This window comes from Sarcophilus harrisii, chromosome 6 (assembly GCF_902635505.1).
Source record: "Sarcophilus harrisii chromosome 6, mSarHar1.11, whole genome shotgun sequence".
Classification (NCBI taxonomy): Eukaryota; Metazoa; Chordata; class Mammalia; order Dasyuromorphia; family Dasyuridae; genus Sarcophilus; species Sarcophilus harrisii.
The window spans coordinates 238,890,100-238,903,967 of NC_045431.1; positions in this window are offsets into that span (position 1 = coordinate 238,890,100).

The window sequence follows — 13,868 nt, forward strand, 5'->3', positions numbered from 1 at the left end:
ATGGTCAATCAACAAATATTCATTAAGCGCTAAGTTTGGGCCGCGTCTTATGCTGCCTTTTGGGAATCCAAAGATAAAATCTGAAACAGTCCCTGCCCTCAAGGAGATTCCCAGATAAATCAATCAAGGAGCATTTATTAATCATTTGCTGCTTGGTCAACCAACAAATGTTCATGGAGTGCATCTTATCCCGCCTATTGGAAATCCAAAGATAAAATCTGAAATAATCCCTGCCCTCAAGGAGATTCCCAGATAAATCAGGCAAGAAGCATTTATTAATCACTTACTGCACCAGGCTCTGCTGCATTCACCATACAGAGATAGGAACTGGACAGTCCCTGCCTTAGAGGAGTTTCCATTCCAGTGATGGAGGGGGAGGGGGGAAGAATCACAAGGTGTCCTCAAGTAGATCAGAGGATTTAAAAATAATTTCAAGCAGTGGGTAGAGCACCAGCCCTGAAGTCATGAGGACCTGAGTTCAAATTTGATCTCAGACATAACACTTCCTGGCTGTGTGATCCTGAGCAAGTCACTTAACCCCAATTATCTCAGCAAATAATAATAATAATAAATAAGATATCATGATACTGGGCCTGGAGTCACGCAGTTCAAATCCAATTTCAGATACTTAATCCTAATAATAGTTGATATTTATAGAGTGCTTACTATGGGCCAGGCAATGTGTGTGTGGTAATTATTTTATTGTCTCATTTGACCCTTACAACAACTATGTGAGGTAGGTACTATTATTATCCTCATTTCTAGATGAGAAAATTGAGGTAAACAAAGATTAGTTAAGTGACTTGCACAGGATCACACATCTAAGACATATCTGAGATTGGAGACATAGCTGAGACTGAATTTCTGACTCCAGGCCTAGCATTCTATAAACTGAGCCACAGTATTAACTGGGTGATCCCGGATAAGTCATTTAATCCGTGTGCCTCAATTTCTTACTTGCAAAATGGGGATAATAATAGCATTGTTTGGGATATAGTAGGTGCTTAATAAATATTTGCCAATTCACTGCCTTCTTGCTAGGAACCTCAAGCCTTCTTCAAATTTCAGTTCAGGTACTACCTCCTCCAATAGAAACTGGCCTTTCCTGATCCCCCCAGGTACTAGAGCTAACATCTCCACAGCAAGGTGATTTTTTGGCATCTTTGTCTTTTCAAAATATATGCAAAGATAGTTTTCAATATTCACCCTTGCAAAACCTTGTGTTCCAAATTTTTCTCCCTCCCTTTCCCCATTCCTTTCCCTAGATCCATGTTAAACAGCTACAATTCTTCTATACATATTTCCACATGTTGCACAAGAAAAATCAGATCAAAAAGGAAAAAAAGTAAGAAAATAAAAAAGCAACCAAACAAAAAAGGTAAAAAACAAACAAACAAACAAAAAAAAACAACTGTTGTGATTCAATCTCCATAGTGTTATTTCTGGATACAGATACTTCTCTCCATCACAAATCTATTGGAACTGGCCTGAATCACCTCAATGTTGAAAAGAGCCACATCTGTCAGAATTTATCATCACATAATCTTCCTACTGTATACAGTGCTTTCTTGCTCACTTCACTCAGCATCAGATTCACGTTAAGTCTCTCCAGGTCTTTCTGAAGTCATCCTGCTGATATTTTCTTATAGAAGAATAATATTCCGTAACGTTCATGTACCCTAGCTTATTCAGTCATTCCCAACAGATGGCCATCCACCCAGTTTCCAGTTCTTTGCCACTACAAAAAAGGGCCGCTATAAACATTTTTGCTCCTATAAGAAGGAAATTAATTTGTAAATTCTAAAAAATTTAGAAAAAAAAATTGTAAGTTGTAAATTTGTATATATTAACTTTCTTTCCTGATGTTTTTCCCTAATAGAATATAGGCCCCTTAAAGGGGGGAAAAAAAAAAAAGGTCTTTGCATCTTCAGAGCCTAAGCCCAGATCTTGGCATACAGCAGGTGCCTAATAAATGCTGCCTGATTTGATTTGCACAGATGCAATATATAGCCAGGTGATTTGAATAAGTGCATCAGGGGTTACTTGTTCTGAGCAGGAGGGAAGGGAAAAGACAGAATGAAGGATCTTAGATGCCAGATGTAAAAACGATGAGCCCTACCCAGCGCTCATTATAAGATATTAAAATGGATGGAAGGAGGCTCAGAGAGTAGCCCAAGATAAACAGCCTCATTTTCCAATTTGTCCTGGCTTTTGTCCAAGGTCACACGGGAAGCAATGGGGTGTGACTGGGGATGGGGCGGAGTTTGGGGAAGTGGGGTGAGAACCTTCCCCTGCCCCACCCTGCCTCCCAGCAAAAGGAGAAGAGGCCAGTTATGTTACAAAATTAAGTATCAGCTGGTCAAGAATCATAAAGGGTCATTTGGTTCAAAAGGAGATCCACAACAGACACGTGGTCCACCAGCCAATCAATGACTATTTCCCCATCCTTCCTTGGTGATGCATGCACTGGCTTTCTCCCTCTCGTTCCACCTCCCGCTCTGTTTTCTTGGGGGGAAGGGGAAGGGGTGTAGGAAGGTAGAAGTTTTTTAGTTGTTATGAGTTTATTCCAGTGGCACCCCCCTGAAAAACCTCCAACGCTCAGTTTGCTTCCACCAGGCCTGGATGATAGAAGCCCATGAGCATCAGCTGCACCTCCGGCCAGGGCTAGGATCGACAGGGGCTTGAGAGTTCACTCCCTCATTGGAATCTCACCCAATACATAACACTCATTTTCTTTTTCACTTATTCTTTCTTTCTTTCACTCATCTATTTATTCATACATCCTTTAACTCCTCCCTCCTTCCCTTCCTTCCTTCCTTTCCTTCCTTCCTTTCCTTCCTTCCTTCCTTCCTTCCTTCCTTCCTTCCTTCCTTTCTTCCTTCCTTCCTTCCTTCCTTCCTTCCCTTCCTTCCTTCCTTCCCTTCCTTCCTTCCTTCCTTCCTTCCCTTCCTTCCTTCCTTCTTCCTTCCTTCCTTCCTTCCCTTCCTTCCTTCCTTCCTTCCCTTCCTTCCCTTCCTTCCTTCCTTCCTTCCTCCACCCTTCCCTTCCTTCCCTTCCTTCCTCCTTCCTTCCTTCCTTCCTTCCTTCCTCTCCTTCCTTCCTTCCTTCCTTCCTTCCTTCCTTCCTTCCTTCCTTCCTTCCTTCCTTCCTCCTTCCCTTCCTTCCCCTTCCTTCCTTCCTTCCCTTCCTTCCTTCCTTCCTTCTTCCTTCCTTCCTTCCTTCCTTTCTTCCTTCCTTCCTTCCTTCCTTCCTTCCCTTCCTTCCTTCCTTCCTTCCTTCCTTCCCTTCCTTCCTTCCTCCTTCCCTTCTTCCCTTCCTTCCTTCCTTCCTTCCTCCCTTCCTTCCTTCCTTCCTTCCTTCCTCCCTTCCCTTCCTTCCTTCCTCTCCCTTCCCTTCCTTCCTTCCTTCCTTCCTTCCTTCCTTCCTTCCTTCCTTCCTTCCTTCCTTCCTTCCTTCCTTCCTTTCTTCCTCCCTTCCTTCCTTCCTCCCTCCTTCCCATCTTCCCCTAGTCCAGCTGCACCGAGGATGTATCATTTGTCTGAGGTTTCTGCTCGGGCTACACCAAAGTGATTCGCATTGTATTTGATCCTGGGGGTGGATTTTCTGAGACTAGAATTTCTGCTTTGTTACCCCAGGAGCCAGAGAAATGGAGCCTGGGCCTTTGTCCCCATGCAAATAGGCAGAGCCTAGTAAAGGAGCAGGATTTGCATCAAAACAGCTGCCACCAGGCTCATTACCTGCTTCCCAGATTAAGCTGTGCCCTGGCTGACTGGAATGGCAGCAGTTGTGGTGTCCACCTGAGCCGGCCCCCACCTGAGCAGGTTCCCACCTGAGTGGGTTCCCACCTGAGCCGGCCCCCACCTGAGTGGGTTCCCACCTGAGTGGGTTCCCACCTGAGCCGGCCCCCACCTGAGCCGGCCCCCACCTGAGTGGGCTCCAGGCAGAAGAGCCAATGACTTGGAGGGTTTCCTGTTTTGTTTAGGTATCAGATTCCCGAAATGACTTGAAAGTGATTTTCTCAGCTCCTCCTCCCCCCTCCTCTCCCCAAGGTCACCACCCTCAGAGGTCACCCCAAGCCCAAGAAGGGGAGGAGGCTCCCTCTCCAAGCCAAGGAGCTAAAACCTGACCCCTTCCCAGGCCCCATGAGCTGCTGGGGCTGAGAATGCCCCACTTTGGGAAAGCCATTTCTCCCACATCATCTATCTTGCAAATCCTCCCCCAGCCCATTTACAGATGAGTAGAAAAATCGGGGCGTCCCAGATTCCTTAACAATATCCTAGTGTTTGCCCTTGGCTTGAATCTCCTCCAGAGATGGGGAGCTCACTACCTACACAGGCAGCCCATTCTGCTTGAGGATCCTTCCGTTACTTATCCTAGTGGTCAGAGTCAGGCTCAGAGACACGGGTTCAAGTTATGTCTCTGCTGTGTGCTGGTGCTCCTCCCAATCCTGTCTTCTGGGTCCAAACCCAACAAATCATAACATGTGATTTTAGGAAGGCCCCATAAGCACCATATGCCTCAGTTTCCCCTACTCTAAAGTGGGATGATAACAGAAACTGCTTCACAGAGTGATAGCGACAGCATCTGTGCCTCGCACACAGTAGGCGCTTTATGAAGAAGCTCCTCCCCCTCCCTCCCACACGGCTTTGCCCTCCCCCCAAGCTCAGGGCTTCCGCTTGGCCCCCTGGTTTCCCGTGCCCTTCGGGGGGGGGGGGTGCCCGCCGGAGCCCCTCCCAGAGGAGGCCGTCGAGACCGGGCCACGCCTGGGGCCCGGGCCGCCCTCTCTCCTAGCAGCAGATGGGCCTCTCCCGGGAGGGCACTGGGGCAGGGGAAGGAGGTGCCCAGGGCAGCCGAGGTGAGGCCGAAGGGCACCGGACACCTGGTGAATCAGCGGGCGCCGAGAGAAATGGAGGAGTGCCAAGGACAAGCGCTGCCTCCTTCACGGCTCTGCCAGCCTTGCTGGTCCCTGGCAGGCTGCCCACTGTGGCTCCAGCTGCTGCTGGGGCTGGGGCCTCTCTCCCTCCGAGTCCCGGGCGGCATCTGCCACCCCAGGCGGCCCGGGCTGTGGTTCGCCAGGAGCGCCGGCTTCAGGAGTGGGTGGGGAGGGAGGCTGGGCTCCAGCTGGCGAGGGCCCCGGGGTGCCCGGGCAGGGGGAGGGGACATCGGGGAGCAAGGGGGACCTGCTGCCACGGGAAGGTTCCTGGCAGCCCCGGCCCAGGCGCTGGGGCCCTTCGTGCCCCCCAGCAGTCGAAGGAACACTCAGCAGAAGCGGGGCTCAAATCCTTGCAGAGCAGGAAAGGGCCCGGGAGGTCTCCCCCCCAGAGGAGCAGGTGGAGGCTCCTGGAGGGGACTCCCTGCTCCTCCCCCCCCCCCACTTCTGCCCCAGCCCGGGGCCACGGGAGCCTGGGGGTCCAAGGGCAGGGCCTGGGTGGGCATGAGGTTGGCCCCACTGTCCCAGGCCCCGCAGCGTGTGCAGAGGGAAGGGGACCCGAGGGATTCAGGGAGGGGGCATCACCTGGAGGGGCAGGGGGAGGGATTCAGAGAGGAGGCACAGAGGTCCCTCACCTGGAGGGGCAGGGGGAGGCAAGAGAGGCTAAAGACAGAGGGAGGAGAGAATGAAGGAGCTGGATGGAGAGAAGAAGGGGGAATGGGGGCTGGGACAAGTGGGGGGCAGGAGAGAGCAAAGGTGGGGGATGGGCCTGGGCAGCCTGGCCTGGCCGTTGGCGCCACCTAGGCCTCGAGCCAGAAAGAAGCCAGCAGGGCTCCGGAGGAGGAATTTTCTAGGGAGGAGACCCTATGATGGGGGGCCGGGCTCTGGGGGGGCTTGCTCCCCCAGCACTCAACCAGTGAAGGAATGGAGGGGGCCCGCTCCAGCGACCTCCAGGATCCAGAATTGGAGGCAGGGCCCTTGGAGGCCATGGAGCCAACCCTTCCCTCTTACAGACCAGAGAGGTTGGCCCAGACCACAGGGGCTGTGGAGGGAGGGGAAGCTGCTGGGACACATGGCCTGGGTCCGATCCGGTCCCATCATCTGAGGCACAACTAAAGCCGGGTCTCTGACTGAGGGGGAAACCGAGGCTGCAAATAACCCAGGCACGGTTTGACCTCAGACCCCTCAGCTGTGGAGGCCTCTCCTAGGGCGCCCTTGGGGGTCTACAGGGGCCTGCCCAAGGGGGTAGGGGCCTTCCCCTGCCATGAGAGCCCTCTGACTGCTTACAAAACGGGGGCTGGTTTAGATAACCTCAGGCCCCACCTAGTTAACAGCAAGGATGCAAGTTTACATTTACAGCTCAGTGGATCCCAGAGCAGAAGCCCCTCCCCTCACACCCATTCCCAGGATGGAATCCCTGGGGCCACCTGTGCCGCTCCCCGCTCTGGATCCAGCGGCCATCCAGTCTGCGTGATGACCACCAGGGATGGGGAGCTCACTACTTCCCAAGGCAGTGGGGGCTCTGCAGGTTTTCCCTCCATCAAACCTCGATCTGTCCCTGGCAGGGAAGGGGGCATCTTCTGGCCTCTGGTCCCGGGCCCTGACGAGTGAAGGGAAAAGTTCCACCTAGTGCTCCGGAGTGCAGGAAATGGATGGCTGGACTCCCCTGTGGGTGTTGGAGAGCCATCAGGCCCAGAGAGTCTCCCCCTCTACTTCCTGACACCCCAAGGAAGGGAGCAGGTGCTCCTTCAGTGACTGGCTGGGCCCCGGCTGTGAGAAAAGGCTCAGTGAGGGGCAGGGTGCCAGGTCTGGAGCCAAGGTCGGCCAGCTCTGCAGGGACCCGCTCCCAAGCACTTCTAGGTCATCTCTTTAGGACCTGAGAGGAAGGTCCTGCAGGTATCATTGTCCCCATTTTTCACATGAGGAAACTGAGGTTCTAAGAAACTACCTGACTTTTCCTTGGCTGCACAAGGGGTCTCATGGGCAGGTTTCCAATTCCAGGTTTTCCTAACTCTTTTCTACTAAAACACATTTGCTACCAAATAAGAGATATGTTAGCACAGTGCCTGGTACATAGGGGCTTACAAAATGGCCAGACTACATGGAAAAAGGTTCCTTCTTCCCTCCTTCTCATACGCCCTCCTCTCCCTCTCTCCTTCCCTTCTTTTTTCTCTCCCTCTTGCTCTTCCTTCCTCCCTCCCTTCCTCCTTTTTTCCTCCCTTCCCTCCCTCTAGGATTTGTCATTTTTGATAGATTTGACCTGATCCTTCAGAATTGTTTTAAATTGCATTTCTCTCATCAGTATTGACTTAGAATTTTTTTCATATGACTATATTTTGACTATACTTTGATTTCTTCTGAAAACATTGGAGAATGACTTACTTTTATCCATTTGATTCAGCTCTATGCTCAGTATATATTTGAGAAATGAGCTGTAGTTTTCTTGATTATCTATTAATTAGGACAATGTTTTTGCTTTTGCTTTGCCTGAGATCATGATCGTTACCCCTGCCTTTCTTTTTTTTTTTTTTTTTTTTTTACTTCAGCTCTAGCACATTCAGTTCTGCTCCAGCCCTTTATTTTAATTCTATGTGCATCTTTCTGTTTCAAGTGTATCTCTCATAAATAATGTATCTTTGAATTCTGATTTCTAATTCATTTATCTGCTTCTCTATGCTCATCCCATTTCCATTCACTGTTATTATGTATTTCCCTCCATCCCATTTCCACCCTTTCCCCATCTCTCCATGTCTGTCTCTGACTGTCTGTCTCTCTTTCCTGCCCCTCCTTAAAAGGTTGTTCCTAACCACTGTTTTTTTAATCTACTCTCCTCTTCATCAGTCCCCCACATTTCTCTTTCTCCTTCCCCTCCTATTTTCCTGTTGGCTAAGTTCTGTTTCAATACACAATTGACTGTGTGTGTGTGTGTGTGTGTGTGTGTTCTTGTTTGAATCAGTTCCTATGATAGTGAAAATCAAGTATTGATCACCACCCTCCATTGTAAAAGCTTTTTCTCTATGTGAAAAGATTTATCCCGTTCCACCTCCCCTTTCCCCTTCTCCCAGTACATCTCTCTCACCCTTTCATTTTTTTGAAAATCATCCCAACATAATCAACTAACTTTCATGCCCTCAATTTTTGAAAACTCCTTCTAACTTTCCTAATACTGATAAAGTTCCTAGGAGTTACAGGCATCATCTTCCCATATAGGAATCTAAACCATTTAACTTTATTGAGTTTCATATGATTATTTTTTCATTTTTTACCATTTTATTCCTCTTGAATCTTCTATTTACATGCCATATTTTCTATTCATATTTTCATTAGGAATTTTTGAAAGTCCTCAATTTTATTAAGAATATATGTTTTTCATCTAAACAATTATACTCAGTTTTGCTGTTTTGCCCTCAAGAATATCCTATTCCAAGCCCTGTTATCCTTTAATGTATAAGCTGAGGAATCTTGTGTAATCCTGACTATGACACTACAAGATTTGATTTTCTTCTTTTTGGCTGCTTGAAGTATTTTCTCTTTGAATTCAGAGCTCTGGAATTTAATTATAATATTCCTAGGAGTTTTATTTTGGATCTCTTTCAGGAGGTGATCAGTAGATTTTTAAATTTGTATTTTATCTTTTTGATCTAGGATTTCATGGTAGTTTTCTTGATAATTTCTTGAAATATGATGTTTAGACTTTTTCTTTGAGTGTGATTTTCGGGTAGTTCACTAATTCTTAAATTTTCTCTCAATCTATTTTCCATGTCAGTTGTTTTTTCTGATGAGATTTTCACTTTTTTTTCATTTTTTGATTTTGTTTTACTGTTTTGTGATGTCTCATGAAGCCAACTTCCATTCCCCCAATTCTAATTTTTAAGGAATTCTTTTTTTCAGTTAGATTTTGTACTTTTTTTTTTTTTTTTCTCTTGGCCAGTACTACCATTAATATCATTCTTTTCTTCAATGCATTTTTTATACCTCTTTTTACCATTGAATTGATTCTGGTTTTTTAAGATGTCATTTTCTTCAGTATTTTTGTGCTTCTTTTACCAAACTGTTAATTTTCTTTTCACAGTTTTCTAGCATCACTCTCATTTATTTCCTCAATTTCTCCTTTACCACTCATCTCTTTTAGAGATTATTGTTAGACCTGGGTTCAATTAGCATTTTTCTTTGAGTTTTAGTAGCTGTTTTCATATTATTGTATTCTTCTGAGTTTATGTTTGGTCTGTAGTAACGTTTTATAGTCAGATTCTTTTGTTGTTGTTTGCTCATTTCCCGGCCTAAATTTCTTGATTTAGAACTTTATGTTAAAATGGACTCCTCTTACTTTGGGCTAGGAAGGCATGGCTTCAAGCTCCAGACTCTTTTGTTCTGCTATTTTCAGAGCTGGTTTTGAGGCTCTGAAGGGTTTTGGTGCTTCCAAGGTGGTGTGATGCAGAAAAAAGTCTGATCACTGCTTTCCTGCTCTAGACCCTGGCCTTTACTCAGGAAGGGTCCTGCTCCATTGTAGCCATAAGTGTCTGTGCTCCTTTCTGTCCTGGTACTGTGATCTAAAACTGCACATCGACAATAAAGTTGCCATTCACTGTCAGTTGTACTCAGTGAAAAAAGAAGGGTCCCCTGAAATCTCTTTCTGATTAGTTGCCTGACCCCCTCTGCCATAATCTTTGGGATGCTGCTGCTGGAGGTATGGTCCAGTGTGTGGGCCCTGGACAGGCTTCCATTCTGGTCTCACAAATTTCTCTTACTGATCTCTTAAATTTTCTTAGGCTGAAAAAAATGTTTTACTCCAATGTTTAGTTGACTCTGCCACTCCAAAATTTGACAAGGCTTATTTTAAAGTTGTTTGGAAGAGAATATTGGGAAAGTTCAGCTGGGTAGTGGCTTATAATCCTCATCTTGGCTTTCTTTCCTTTTCTTTCAGATGCAGCATTTCAAAGCCAGGTTTGATTAAATAAGATTCACAGCCTGGTCTCTCTAGTTTGGACCTCAATAATCATTGACTTGCTCTCCACATTAATCCTGGAAGCCAGTACCATTAGGGCAGATCTATTGATGAGACTCTGAGCCTTTCCAGAAATTGGCTCCTATGGGTGATTCCCATTCCCAGCACCATATGTCAGAGAGATTCTAAGGCTGTTACATTGTGAGAAGTGAATGGGATTTGGGGGAGCTCCCCATGACAAAAGGCCAAGGATATTTTGTCTTAGTATATTGTCCATGACAAAGCATTAATACCAACACGCCTGTTCTTTCACATCTCTGTAAATCACCTATAAATCCAGAAAAGGACGAGACGTCACTGAGTCACGGAGGATCCATAGGAGATGCCTTTGTCGATAGAGTACACATCCATAATTCTGCTCCAAAGGAAATGGAAAGAAAGGTAGTTCTAAAGTCAAAGATCTGAATTTACTATGATTGTCCCTAAGCATCATTTCATCTTTAAATTTGTGAACCGATGACCTAGCCTGGTCTGAAGATGACATCTAATAAAATGCTTATTGAATGAACAAATGAATGGTGGAATAGAGCAGAATGGCAGAAGAATAAATAATAATGAGAGCTAGTATTTCCATAGTGCTTTAAAGGTGGCAGAGTGCTTTATATACCTTCTCTTATTTGAGTCTCACAATTCTATGAGACAAGTACTATGGATTTCCCCCCATTTCACAGATGAGAAAAGTTAAGTGACTTGCCAAAAAGTCCCACAGATGGTGACAAAGGTAGGATTTGAACACTGAGGTCTGACGAAGTCTCTCTTCAGGAAAGCCAGCATTCTTTTCATCATACCTGCTGTTGAAATATTTGCCACCAGTAAGGGCTTGTGATGGGATTTGAACCAGGTCTTCCTGACGCCATTGATCCATCCACAGTACCACAGTGCCCCCTCTGACAATGAGAGATATAGCTAATGAAATGACAGCCATTATCAGCCAACTGGTTTCCCCGGTGCCTCCCACCACTCGGTTTGGACTGGTCCAGGGAGAGGCAGCTCTGTTGTTGGTTGCCTCCCTAAATTGCTGTGTGAGATCTGAATTCAGGTCTTCATGACTCTGTCCACTGGACTCCAGGACATGAGTTCAAATTGTAGCTCCCTGTGTGACCTTAAAAGCGCCACTTTCCTTTTCTGTGTTTCAGTCTATAAACTGAAGGTCCCTGTGTGACCATGAGCAAGTGACTTTCCTTTTCCATTTTCTTATCAATAAAATCAGGGGACTAGGAAGCTGACTCCTAGGTACCTTCTAGCTCTCTTTCTCTTCTCTTAGTGCCCCGAAGGAGTTAATGAACCTTCCCACAATCCTTTATACCTGAAGTCTAATCCCCCCCTCCCATGACAATACCAAGGCTCTGGGATGCAGAACAGTCAGTTCCAGGAAAGAACCAGATTTAAAGGAGACACAGCCTCAAAAAGCCCCAGTTGGAAGGTTCCTTTTTTTTTTTTTTTCTCATATTCAATGCCCTACAGCCTTATTAAGTCCCACTTTGGGCCATGATCAACTAATTTTTAAAGCACATCTCAAGTCATTTTGCACATTTAAAATGGAATTTTAAACAAATAGAAATGCTCCTCCAGCCTGGCTCTGAATTCTGGAGAGACAACTGGGCAGATCTGAGAAAATGCTGAACTTTGAGAGCAGAGATAGGGATTTAAAGCTTGCCTGAGACACTTGCTGACCGGGTGAGCCTGAGAAAGATCCTCAAGCTTTGAGAACCTCATTCTTCTAACTGTTGCCATGAATCGGGAAGTTCCAGGTTGATGCTGACCCAGGGCAGGAAACTTTTGCACCTCTCTCTGCTTTGTATAGGAAAGGCAAGGGCTATCACTCCCATTTGACAGATGAGAAGATGGAAGGCCAAAAAAGGTTCAAAACAGCCTTCTCAGGGACACACCTATTCCAGCTCATTGAAATTTGGGAAAAAAAATCACACACCATGAATCTTCCAAAGAACTCAGTGTGCGTCCCTCCACCTCCCAGCTCTGAGCCTTCCCCTTGGCAGCATGCTCTTGCCCTTGAGTACCCTTTCTAGGATGAGAAGGCCATGGCAGGAACCTTCACCTGTGCTGACAAAACTTCCTACTCGTCCCCGATGGGAAGCGGGATGACATCACTTTGGAAAGATGCAAGGGCTCTGTTCAGACAAAGCTGCTGGATCTCATTCATACACATTGTTTTTCACTAGCAACAGGTGCCACAGCTGTTGACGTCATGCTGAAGGATCTCAAAGACCTGTTCGGGCCAATTCCACTGAGGTAGCCCCAGAAAGACCAAAAGAAAAGAGAGGTGAAATGAGATGAGGAGGAGGAGATGAGAGGAAGAAGGAAAAGAGGGGAAGGGAGGAGAGATGAAAAGAGAAGAGGAGGAAAGAGCAGAGCAGGGAAGGAGAGAGTTGAGTATATTGTATTCTCATAGTCATGGATTGGTGAGCAATGGAGTAGCAAGCTGAAAGATCATCCAACTCCAGTCAGAAGACTTGCATTTGACTTTCAGTTCATTTACTAGCTGGGTAACCTTAAAGAAGCCATTTCAATTGTCTAGCCTCAGTTTCTTCATGTGTATATAGTGGGAGTTGAGCTCAATGATTTCTCAGTTCCCTTCCATGATTATGGATCAATGTTAATCTATTCCATCCAACATTTAATAAATGTACACAAAACACATTGAACAAATATTCTGATGACTCAAAACTTGGAGGAACAGTTAATGTGTCTCAAGTCAGAATAGGATAGGAAAGGATCTCAAAAGCCTAAAGTGATGAGATGGAATCAACCAGTTGGAATTTAATAGGGATATTACTAGTGGATTCAAAAGATCAGCTTCCCAAGTCCTGAAGCACCATTTTCCTGCCAGTTCCAAACCATAACATCACCAGACTAGCTACTCCTTCTCCTCCCACCAGAACTTCCTGGGGCTGTGGGATTTTAAAAGCTCATAGTTTACTTTATTTTACCTGGAATCCAGGCTACCACCATAACACTTGTCCCCTCGCCACATTTAGCATGATCTTTAGTTTTGCAAAATGGGACTCATAATACCTATTATGATGTCTTATAAGAGCTGTCCATAATTATTTAAAGGATTTCAGTCTAATTTTTCATACTGGAAAGACCAAGGGAATAAAGAATATATATATATATATATATATTCTCTAGACTACGCTATGTCAATGGATGGATGACTCAGGATGCATGCATCAAATCATGTGTCTCGGACAGATCCTGTGTTTGGTCAGTGACCTGGGTCTAGGACTCAGTAGGCAAATTAGGACCAGGTGATTTTGGGGAAATAGCTTGATACGTTTAATGACCCCAAGATCCTTCCCAAAACAAAGGCCTGTCTGTCCTTTTAACTCTGATGTTCTTTCAGTCATTATATAGCTATGAGCATGGAACAGCAGACAGTTTAAAGAATTAGAACTGCAACCAGAAATGAGTAGGCAAACGGGATGCTTTACAAAGCCACTACTATGACCTGTGGAGAATCATATAAAGGTGGGGTAAGCTGTGTCATCAGTGAGATTCAAGTCCAGACCGGAAGCACAATCATGGAACAAAAACAAAGAATAACTAAGGGACAGCTCAGGCACCCCATTGGGACCACAGGGGTCATCAAGACATCCAGACGCTGGCTTTCAGCACCTTGGTCAGTTTCGCTAAGGAGGCTTTATGGGCATCAAAGGCAAGGATACCCCAGCAGAGATGCACAGGACTCTTCATGATTGGAGGAAGAGCTCCCATAGGAATTGGACCACAGAAATACTGGGGGCATCACAGGAATCTAAGGCAGCTTGATATAGTGGAAAGAGAAGTGGGTTTGGAATCAAATATGTTCAAGTCCTAGATCTGCTATTTATCACTTTGGGTGAGTTACTTAATCTTTTTAGGAAGATTCAGTTTCTTATTTATTAAATTAAAAGAATGGACCAGTCAACATTC